Below are 9852 nucleotides of genomic sequence, written 5' to 3' on the forward strand. Positions count from 1 at the left end.
CCCCCCCCCCCCCCCCCCACTTGGTGTCCACAGCAGACTTGCTGAGGGTGTATTCTTCAAATGCTTGGAAATGGATTCCTGTATGAGGGTATTCTCTTGTATGAATAAGAGATTCCAGGCCCATTTCTTTGCAGGAGACTCTGCAAAGTACATTGCTTGTACCGTTTAGCACATGCTCAGTTGTCAGGCAGGACCTTGCTACTTTTATGCATCTGTCGTGGCACCACGTCACTCCTTACATTTGAGGTGTGCAATGCCATTTGCAAACAAGGGATCTGCATTGATCCCATCTGGACCAAGCTGTGGAGATTTCCATTAAAGCAGCGCTGGAATCCCTCATCTGTGCTTCAGCAGCTGAACCCAATGGCTCTTTGTTGGACAACAGAGTTTTTACCTTTAATTTTTTGGGGAAAAATGTGCTCTTCCTTCTCCTCCCCAGCTTTCAGCCTTCTTGCTAAATCCAGCTTTAAAAGCTGGTATTCACCTTCAGAGACATCCACAAAAGAAATGTCTGTTTTTTAAAAGCTGAGCGCAGCAAGGTGGGTAACATGGTAGGCATCAGGGTTATAGACAGCCAGCTGTGGGGCGGGAATGTGGACTGGGGGGCAATCCAGTTTGGGAGATAATGGAGCACTACAGATGAACATAGAAAGCAGATTTGGGGGTGGAGGCAACCAAAATTTCTCAGAAACCTGGCTGGTCCCTTCTTTGTGCAAGTGGCAAAAACTGCTGGCTGGCGCAAGTCATCGCCAGGGCTTTGGACTGGTCGGCCCCTCCCGGACTCTGCACCTCGTGAGCGGGATACTTGAGACTTAGGTTCCTGTCTTACTGCCAGCGGCTGCCTAGCACTAGTACAGATTATAGGCTTTCTGTTCAGTGCTACCTACAGGAAAGCCATTAAGGTTTACCCGAATCCTGCCTGTTCTTTCTAGTTGGGGTAGATGCATGGTACATCCGTTGTGGTAGCTGTACCTTTTTCCATGGTGGGCTCAACCTCTGTCTTTAAACATGCCATTTCTGTGATGCCTTCTTGGATCTGGTGCCCATCCCGAACTACTTGGGCCGTGCTTGTTGCATTCTCTGCGCGCACATTTCTTCCATGTGTGGGGAACTACAATATAGCTAACCAGTCTTTACTCTAAGCCTCTTTCACTCCTTGAAGCCCTTCCAGAGGTTTCTTATGATCATATTTCACAAGCTTCTAGTGTCCTCTTTCACATGAGGGTGAGGAATTGCTTTTTCAGCCTAATTTTAGATTGTCTAAATATTGTCTGTCCTTCTCAAACAATCTTAAAGGAGTGAAGCTTTGATCTTGCCAGCAAGGAAGTTTTTGGGCAAGGGGGCAGGGGCCCCACTTACTTACATGTGGAGGGAAAGCTTTTATGTTGGGTCTAGAGTCATTTGTTTTGACAGCTCGGCTATGTTGCAGTAACCCTCTTTTTCACAGCTTCCCCTCTCCGTTTAAATGCTGGATTAAAATTTTCCCATCTCAGATGCAGGTTGTAGCTGTATTGGTCTACAGGCAAAAGGAATCAGAACTTGTGGCAGAGCTGATATCTTTTATTAGACCAGCTAGATATTTGCAAAAAAAAGTCTTTATTTGCAAGCTTTTGGGCACACTCATCCTTCCTCTGATAGGAGACTCCAAAGATTGTAAAATTTCTCCTAGGTGGAAATGAAATATTAATCTTCATGTCCACCTAGGAGAAATATTACCATCTTTCCATTCTCCTATGCCTGTGGAAGGGCGAGTGTGCCTGAAAGCTTGCAAATAAAGACATTTTTTTTTGCAAATATATTTTATTAGACCAACTAGATATTTCCTCTGCCACAAGTTCTTATTCCCATCTCAGAAATGGGGTTGAAATGACTTGCCCTGGGGCACAAAAGGAGCTCTGCCAGGGCAAGGATTAGACTGCAGGACATCCTGACATGCAGTGCTGTGCTTCCTCTCCATACCCCATGTTCTTGTCACTTCAATTAAAATTCCAGTGTCAGGGTCGGCTTGAACACCAGCAGGAGGTGACTTGTTCTTTCTCCTTATCAGAATTGACCCATGCCCAGAACAAGCTAAAGACACGGGCATGGGGTAGAGCAGGGGTGTCAAACACGGCTCATGGCTCAGGGAATTTTTCCAGCTGGCTTGCCAGGCTACTGGGAGGGGGCAGAGCCAGTGGGGTGTGCCCTATCACAAAATTTGGGGTCCTTTGCCCCAGATGGACATGGCCATTTGGTAGTGGTGGGGCAAGCAAGGGCTGCATCTGCACAGCCCTTATTTGCCCTACTGCTGCCTGATTCCCTAGGCCCACACGGCTGCTTGAACGTGGACCTACACTGCTGGCTCCAGACCTGGACTCACTGCCACTGCTGCTGGCTCCACAGGTCTAGCTCGGGCAGAGCCCCTGCCTTCTGGATCCAGCCCAGATTAGTTTGACACCACTGGGATAGAGGAGCCAAGCCTGGCACTGTTGCAAGCTGTACCCAAGTCTGCTCCAATGAGGCTTGGAAGTGCATGGAAAAAAGGGAAATGGCAAGAAAGCAGAGGACTTTCTGGAGACAGATTGAATAGTGTTGTTATCCTCCATGGATTCGAGTCCAGGCCATAAGTTGTAGGTTGGCTTCTTGGCGCAATGCGTGGCAGATGTACCCTGGCCAGTCTGGTGCTCTAGAATAGTGATTCTCTAGCAAGATGCCATGGCATCCAGGGGAGCCACCCCCACCCCCCAGTCCTTTGAAGGATGCCTCAAGGCGTGAGGAGAAGAGCAGATAAGAGTAGGCTCAAGCTTGTCCCTGCCTGGCCAACCCCCCCACTCTGCTGCCAGGCCCCTCTGCAAGGAGGTAAGCACCGTAATACATTAATCCAGTTTTGAAATGGGGCATCGCTCGATTCACAACAGCTAGGGAGGGTGCTGCGAGTCCAAAAGGGTTGAGAAGTACTGCTCTACAGCCTGTGCCCTCTCTCCACTTGAAATGAGACCATCCCACCAGGGCAAAATGCTGGAGCGTGAGAGCAGGGTGGAGAAGGAAATCAGAAGAGTGTTTCAGTCAGGGAGAGGGTGCATAGTAGAGCCCAAATAAATGTCACCCTGAATCCCCTGAGAATTTGCCCTAGCAGACTTGCTGAAGCAGCTGCCCCTGTGCTGTGGTCTGCTGGCTGCTTGCTGAGCAGTTGCTGCTGAGTCTGCCCCCTTTAGTAGCTGCTGATGAAAAGGAAGAATGTGGCTGCCTGTAGGAAAAAGGCCAGCTCTTCTACAGCCTGCCCCAGAGGCCACTGCTGAGAGATGTGGGACAGAAGGGCAGCAGAGAAGCCAGCGCTTGCCAGTAGTAAAGAAGCCACCTCTTTCCAAAACTTAGGCAGAGAGGAGGAGGTAGGGAGGGTGTGAGCTGCCTCAATCCAGGTGAGTCTCCTACCTTCTCCTCCTCCCCCTCCTCCTCTTCCCCCAGGCAAGGAGGAGCACCTGCCAAGAAAGCTTCTGCTCTGAAATTTAGCAGTTTTGGCAGGCTGGCAAAGCTGTGCTGTACAGGAGCAACAAGTCTTATGTTGGCGAGACATGTTCTGACCCTGCCTCCAAACCAACTCAGATGTAAAGCCTGCCCAACACTTTACTGAGGAGTATGGTAGGACGTGGGACCAGTCTTGATCTTGGGCAATATTAACATGCGTTTTACTGGGTTAGTGTGCTTTACAAGTTGCATTTTGCCCTTCATCCAGATGGGAGGTATGAATGAAAATTCCCACTGACTTTTGAGAGAGGGTATAGGTTCATCCTGCCTAAGCAGGGGGCATACAATAAAAAGAGTATGTTGGCTGAGAATTAGTTTCACTGGATAAAATAACATCACTCTTCATCTTGTGTGCATGCGTGTGTCTGTCTTTTGTATTGAGGCAAAACAGCTGTGTCTGATTTGGGGGGTGTGCCAGTTGCATCAACATGATGATTTCTGTGTAACCACAAAAGGGGAAGAGCTGCAATAATGCGTGCTGTGTATCAGTGCAAAATAATAAAGTGTGGACCTACCTTTTAATTATAGCTTGGCTCCCCTGAGTACTGTACATCTTGCACTTAGAACAAGCCCCTCTTCCTCAGACTGTGTGTGTTTGGTGCACTGTGTGGTTGACTAAAGTAAATTTTCTCATGTTTGTGTGCTCTGTAATATAACCACTGCTAAGAACTCCAGAAGCTCCTCTGTGCAGCGGGGCAGCTTTAATCCAGCAGTGCTCCAAAGCTGCGCTGCAGCCTATTCTATCAAGGTTTAGGAACAGCCCTAAGGAGAGCTGATGATGTTAGGAGGAATTCAACAAGTTTTTGTTCTGGATTTTGGGCTAACATAATAATGGATAATGAGAACTGCATACGGTGAACTTTTTTTCCCCAAGTGCTTTTTTCTTTCCAGCTGGAATACCCTCAATCTTTTATGGTTTGCTAGGTAACCGTGATCTCTCCCGCTCCTCTGGAATCCAGTTCCCCGATGGAGTCACAGTGAGGTTGGTAGCATCATGCCTGCCAAGGCCAGTAGGGAATGTGGCCTGCAGTGCCCTAGATAAGGGTCTGATCCAGCTCCTACTCTTGATTTTCTTTTTGGATGGGTGTTGCATCAGGCCAGAGGTGATGGAATATCTATTAAGACTCCCCCACCCTTTCCCATTTAGGTTCTGTTTTTACAATGCATCATAAGCCTTTGACATGCTTCACTCGTGTCTTGTACAAGTTCACACAATGAACAGAAAACATTAAGCTTTTCAGAGACTCTAAAACACTGATTCGCAACCAGGGGACCATGGCATCCTGGGGTGCCTTGAGATCCTCTCAAGGGTGCTGCACAACATTAGCATTGCTAATGATTCACAAGATTAAACCTAGAGCTTCCAAATTAGAATTTGTACTTTTAAAACCTTCTGCCCTGTTGGGGTCTTTCTGAGCTCTGTGCAACAGAAGATGTGCTCTATTCTTTTTCTGTAGTCAGAAAACCAGTGAAAAACAAGCACTGGCATTTTCTTGAGTCTAAATGGGCTGAGAACTGCTGCTCTAAAATAATGCTGAACATTTCCATTATGGGGCTAGTTTAGCATGCCATAGGAATCTAGCAGAGAGTGCCTTGTTGAGTGAGGAGAGCTGGGTTTAGACGTTTGGGGAAAAGCAGTAAATAGTCAGCGAAGCGGAAAGGGGCGAGTACATTATGGTCTTGCTAATATTTTCATCTTTCTATCACTATTGCCGTTAATTGTTTTTCCACCCTGCCACCCCTTCTGCCTGCTCACCCTCCACTTTTGTCTTATGCCCATATTTTTGTCAGTCTCTGGCCCCAAACAGCTGCTGTCACTTCTGCATGCAAAGCACCCCAGGTGGTAGGAATCCTGATCATGATATGAGCCTCTTGGGGCTGTGGTGCCCCACACACAGTTGCAAGCTCACAACTCGCCTTGTTGGTCCCACACCTCCAGTGCTTCCTGAATTTATTTGCATGGCAAAGAGCACATGCACTAGCACTGTAAATCTCACCATTTACAATATCAGTGTTTCCGAGAAGTCTTTATCTAGACTGGCTGCCTCCTGAGTGGAAATGGGGCTTTGAAAAAGTCTGGCATCCTAGTTACTCCAAGCTTTCCCTCTGGGTTTGGGTTTTGTTTTTGGGTTTTTTGTCTTTTAAACCCACCACAGATGAATGGGTAGGGAGAGGACAGTGTTAACGCCAATGTGGACAAAGATATTTCTGATCCTGCATGGACTGGCGAGGCTTGCCACTGCTGCCTCCATCTACCCCCATCCCCCCCAAGACAAAGGCCCCAGGGAGCAGCTCAAAGCTGCTGTGTTTATCAGTTAATCAATGTAATTAGAGGAGGTTAAATGGATAATTTTTTAACCAGAATTTATATCCCTACTGTAAGCCCTCCTCTTAAACAGAGAGTTGGCCCAACTCATCTACGGAAGAGTGAGCTGGCTGGCACCTTCTACACAAAAGAGACTGCTTCTGCAGTGGGCTACCGAAGTCAGCAACTCTTGATCCCAATCTTGCAGTTGCCCCAGTGAAAGAGATCACCCACAAAAATTCTTGCTTCTCTTATCAGTGGAGGGTTTTTTTTTCCCCCTCTCAGTTTAAAAACTGCCAATGAGAAGTGAAGAGGGGTCTCACTTTTTTGTCTTCAAAAGCAGTTCAGGGAAATCTTAACTGAGCGCTCTTTGTTGGAGCAAGCAGCAGCTTGCCTCCCCTGGAGAAGTGTTACTTGCAGTAGTCTCAGCACTGAGGTTTTCACTCCTGGTAGTGGATGGATGTCTGCATTATTCATAATGGAACAAAAGGTGGAGGAGCACGTGGCGGGGTGGGATCTAGACATTAAAGAAACTAGTACTTGTACTGTAGCAGCTGAGCAGAGGGATTTACTAGCATAAGCATAGGTTCTTGCTGCCTTGCTATCCTAGCCTGTATCATGATGCATGCTAAGGAAAGCTTGCTGCAATCTCTGGTGGAGTCAATAGAGGTTTGACTTGAGCAAAAGAGTGAATATCTGTATCCAGCTTGGGAGGAGTGTATATAAATGGGTAGTGTGTTATAAGTGAGGTCTTGGCAATGTCCAGCTTAGCTAGTTCTGGGTTTTTGCAGGAGTAACACTGGAGCCCTTTACCAATGGTTTCCATGCCATATGTATTAGCCCTTTGCTTTTTTATTAGCTTGTGGTAGACTTTTATAGCTGTGTTATGCCCCTCCAGTCTGAACTTCTACACAGAGACTAACTTCTGGAAAGGGTCCAATCTTGGAGGGTTTGGGGGCTGTCTCTGTCTAGTATTGTTGCTGGAGCTGTTTGGTCTGGTAGGCAGCTCATCTGGGTAGTGCTAGAGACATCCATCTACCAGCTAAGTTGATAGTCACCCAAACTTAAGGACATTCATTCACACCTGTCTCTCTAGGCCTACCCTTTTTTGTGTCTCTTCCTTTTTTTATTTCTCTCCAACCACTGCCCCCACTACTTCCATAACTGCTTCTTCTCAAACTGCCTGGAGAGTGGCTTGCTCTTGCTCTTGCCTGAAGGCTGCCAAACTTGTCTTTTGAAGACCTGGAAAGAAAGCAGAATAGCAAGGCATTTTCCATCCTCCTGCCTTTTCAGCCAAGGGAGCCATTAACTCTTGTAGCGGTTGGTCTGAGGGGGGGAAATAACACCGGATTGATCTGGGGAGCAGGAGCTGTAGAGTAGGAGCTAAACCAAGCTTTGTCTCCATCTCTGCAATAAAGATGACTTCACTGACGTGACTAATATGAGCCCGTTCTGCGTCTCTGCACTGTGCGGCCGTTGGAGGAACCAGTCCGGCAACGCATTAAGCTAACGGTAATAAATAAACAAGTGATTATAACAAACAACGCGCTCCATAAGTGATGGCCGCGCGGACATGACCATATCAAAGGTCGGGTCGGTAGCTCAGTGCCGTGGGGGAAAGCCAAGCATAATGCAGTTGAGGCAGTGGAAGGGTTAGCTCTTCAAACGGACGCAGCGCAGGATGTGATTTTTAGCTAACTGATTTCTAGGAAACTTGAGACAAAGCAGTCTCTGTCCAAGCTGGCTCTGGGGTCCCCTTACTAGCAAACACTTTATCTTGCTAGCGAGCCTGTGATGGGTGCCATGTTACAGTCACAGATTCTTACAGTCTCGCTGCCGAGAGCTCATCTTTGAGCTTGCTCAGGGCATCTGAATGTGAAACTTTTGTTATTAAATCCCTTTTAGAGGAAATCCACGTGGCAGAGGGGTTTTAGCTTCATTAGTCGCTCTTTTTCTCACTGAAGAAATACCCATACGAAATGCTTAGATGTTTGCTTGTTTTTCGTTCCTCCTCAAAACACATCGCTTAACCTGTCTGGACAGAGAATTTCTTTTGCGTGGCCAAGCGCTGGCTCTCAAAGGTGAAGCCTGCTATGTAAGGCATTCCCAGGCAGTCTGTAGGTTCAAACCTTTCTGTTCCTTTGCGGCTTTTGCGTGTCCCTTTGCTCTGTGCGTCACGGTTAGTCATTCAGCGGAGGTCACTGCAGTAAGAAAGCAATGCCTGTAGGTGTGTTTTCCCATTTAAGGAGACAGACCTTGCTTAAAGGTGCAAAATAGCAGCTCCCAAATGTGACCCCCTTTGTTAGCATGCTGAGATCCAGACTGATTTCTACCCCCTTCCGTCCCCCACCCCCTCAACCAGCAGGCTTCAACCCTAGCACTGATCTAGGGATATTGGGGCATCTTCCCCAGCAATGCAGTCCTGGGTTTCTCTGCAGATGCCAGTGCTGATGTGGGGGCTCTCGCCACTTTGAATGGGGCAGACCATCTTACTGTAACTAAGAAGCCAGGCAGCTTTATGTTTTAGCACTTTCCTGTGCTGCTCATGATCTGGGTTCAGATGGGTTGCCTGGAGTGGAATATCCTGTGTCCAACTGCTAGTCTGAGTCACACAATTAAAGACGTTTTCTGGAAGTACTTTGGGTTTTGCTTTTTAAAATGAATCTCGCAGTTTGTGTTGCAAAACCTCTTCTTTCTTTTATTAATGTCTCTGCAGTAGCAGACAAAGTTAGTTAAATTTCCATCTGAGATGGACACGGTCAGATGTTGACCTGGTCCTGTCCTGAAAGCTATTCAGGGTGGCTTTTGCTTTTTTAAATCTTTAAATCTCCCTCCCTGCCCCCTTTCAGTTTAGGCCACAAAGAATAGTCTGTTTTATGGACCTTACACATATACTTCTTAAAGGACGAGTCATTTCCTCTACTTAGAGTTATTTTTCTTAATCTGTCACTTCCTGTCTCTTTCTTTCTCTTGGCTGAATGTCTGATTTGCCAGGTTTTTTGAGCTGTTCTACTCATTAACTTTGCAATCCTTTGGGAACTACATTCTGCCCAGGCAAGGTGAAATTCCTTTTTTATTCTGTGTGGCAGGAAATGTTTAGCAATTAGTTTAGCTGCTAATTTGACTTCTAAGCAGGGAGAAGCTTGCAAAACTGAAAGCAAATTAATCGCTTATTGAACACAGGGGACTTACTATACAAGAGATTCTCTAAAGTAGAGAGGGCCAGCCTTTTTGGTGGGAACGCCACAGATTAGCCTCACACCCTCCCCAGTTGCCACTGATCCCTTTTCCCTGCCTGATCTGCTGCCTGTCCCCTCCCTGATCTACCACTGGTTAGCCACCCCTGATGTAAAGCGCACAGAATAATACCTGGCTATTGAAAATCGATGTATGCAGAAGCCAGCAGTCTTGTTTCCTTTTTGTTTTATGTCCTTTCTTGCTTTTATTGCTTTACACCTATTTTAAAGAGCAGAAGATGGGGCTGGACCCAATGATCTTCTGAGGGCCCTTCCAGCCTTGCAATCTATGAAAGATCATATTCTGTTACAAGACGTGAGCAGAGCAAGCCTCTTTTTTTCTAGAGAAGAAGTGGCCTATAATGATGGTTTTTCATTCTTCAAATCCTAGCCTCTAGTTTTAGTGGGGGATATCTGAAAGCAGATTAGTACAAAAATACATGTGCCTATGTGTACTTTATTCCATGTTTCTTCCATTCCAGGTACAAGGTAACTCAGGCCTTGATGGTATTAGTGGCAAACTTAGGGTGTGGAAGGAAAAGCAGTCCTGTGCGACATTCAGCTGCCTTGGGTTTCTTCTTTAAGTGAAGTAGGGTCAGGTGTTCTGCCTCTGGTTGGTTGCAGAATCCATTGCGTCTTTGTCCAATCCATTGACCAGTCTATCGGTCACTTGCCTGCCCCTAAAGAAAGCACTGTTTTACTCCATTTCTTCATCCCAGAGATTTTTCCCCACCCTTCTTGGGATGAAGAAATGCAGGGGAAAAAAATCTCTGGAATGAACAGAGATTTCCCCCCCCCCCCCCCCCC

General features: G+C 46.9%; 1 protein-coding gene across 1 annotated transcript in view; it reads left to right on the forward strand.

The window, feature by feature from the left end:
* Positions 1-9852, forward strand: part of CHSY1 (chondroitin sulfate synthase 1) — a 112429-nt gene that overhangs the window by 24200 nt on the left and 78377 nt on the right. The window lies entirely within an intron of this gene.

The sequence above is a fragment of the Gavialis gangeticus genome, unplaced genomic scaffold (genome assembly GCF_001723915.1).
Source record: "Gavialis gangeticus isolate Ggan-Ray unplaced genomic scaffold, GavGan_comp1, whole genome shotgun sequence".
NCBI lineage: Eukaryota > Metazoa > Chordata > Crocodylia > Gavialidae > Gavialis > Gavialis gangeticus.